This window comes from Parasteatoda tepidariorum, chromosome 4 (assembly GCF_043381705.1).
Source record: "Parasteatoda tepidariorum isolate YZ-2023 chromosome 4, CAS_Ptep_4.0, whole genome shotgun sequence".
NCBI lineage: Eukaryota > Metazoa > Arthropoda > Arachnida > Araneae > Theridiidae > Parasteatoda > Parasteatoda tepidariorum.
The window spans coordinates 98,720,277-98,722,107 of record NC_092207.1 but is presented as its reverse complement, the minus strand read 5'-3'; the positions used below and the strand labels follow the sequence as shown (position 1 = coordinate 98,722,107).

At 29.3% G+C, this 1,831-nt stretch overlaps 1 protein-coding gene across 4 annotated transcripts in view; it reads left to right on the top strand.

Moving 5' to 3' along the window:
* LOC107441198 (dystrobrevin beta) overlaps positions 1-1,831 on the top strand; it is a 47,466-nt gene that overhangs the window by 431 nt on the left and 45,204 nt on the right. The gene's annotated exons all lie outside the window — the stretch shown is intronic.

Sequence of the window (1,831 nt, the reverse complement as noted above, 5' to 3'; positions counted from 1 at the left end):
GTATGTTTTAAAATTAATTAGTTTTATTTATTAATTTCTTTTAAGAGATTTTTGTCATTGTTTTATTTTATATTAAGATTTTGTTCCTACCCTCTCTCAAAATGAATAATTACAAATTTTTCTTCGAAGTTGGTTTACAAATTGTTAATTAAAATTTGTATTTTAAATTCTAAGTAATTATTTGCATGCTGTCTCCATAATATTTGTGAAAATATCATTGAAATAGATACTTTGTACATTTACATATTGTGCGAAAATATGTCAGAAGAAAAACAAGATTTTAGCATTGTAAAAAAATAATCTCGGAACAAATCTTAATGAATTTTTTATGTGATTTTCTAAAATATATATAAAAAAAAAACTGTAGACTTGACACTTGTTGAACNAATTTTTTTTTTGCATATTATTAAAAAAAATTTTCTTCGGTATTTATGCTATTAAACATTTGACCAACATTTAATGATGACAGTGATGCTTAATAATTTATGGTAATAGTTAACCTATTTTAGTATACTAGTCAATGTAGTCATCATTGTAGTTGACCAAATTACCCAATGTGGGCCAATGCCTTCCTCTGAAGATTTCTCTATAACGATTGCCGATTTATCTTTGATCTCCAATTTTTTTCATTAATTGCGAGAAAGACACAACCGAGTCAGCCTATCGCAACTGGGACCTTCCTCGCTTTCTTGTTCCAGTGGGTCTAAAAAGCAATATCTTTTATATTGTATTGTTATTATTTATTCCAATTACGTGGGCCATCAACTTCATTCTATTTATTTTTATGTATTTAATAATATCGGGTTGGTGGTAGATCTTGTACAGTTCAAAGTTGAATCTCCTTCTCCGGTAATTGTTTTCATTTACACTACCAAATATACTCCTCAAAATCTTTCTCTCAAATATTGCGATACAATTTTCCTCCAGTTTTTTCATTGTCCAAGCTACAGTAGCATATGTCAAGACCAGCCTGACAATAGTTTTGTAAATTAAAAACTTTGTTTTTCTAGAAAGAAACCTAAGCTTAATAGATCTTCTCAGCCTATAGACAACCTTATTTGCCAGATAGAGTCAGTATTTTATTTCAGGAGACATTCTGTTATCAATATAAATAATTGATCCTAAGTAAGTAAAACTACTTACTGTTTCAAATCTATTTCAAGATAGGGGTCTGGACCCATTTTCTTTTCTCTACGAGTATGACTAAGCCCATTTGTCTTGCAACCACCTCAAGGGCAAGAAATGCCCCTTTCAGAGAAGGAAAGGAATGAGCAAGTTAATGTAGTATCTTAATATATTATGTATGTATGTGGTAACCTAATATATAAGTGGACAATACTGATTCCATGTTTTTTTCCATAATTCTTAAACATTATGTAAATCACATAAAAAATATTATTTAATTACATGGTATAATAAATTTTTATGTTACAGCGGTAACATAAAAAGCTTCAATTAATCTTTTTATGTTAGTTCTTTTCTGAATATCCTTTTCTTTTATTTTATTAATCTAATCGAAATACTTTCTCACACTTTTAGATTCACATCCTGTCCTTAAATCTATTTTTGGCTCAACTATGCATTAATTAAAAGCAGGACATTTTTCCCTTTAATCTTCGTGGGAATCACTCGACCTACTTCATAAACCAATAGTAATTTCTAAGATTTCCCTCTTTTCTCTAAATAAAGACATTTATGGATTTTACTTCGCAAGATTTTCCCTAACATATAACCAAGGAGCGCAACTTTTCGTGTACCCTTTTCATGATTGCTCTGTCTAATAATTAATAAATAAATTTCGTACCCTCCTTCCCTGCCTACGACCTGTTTT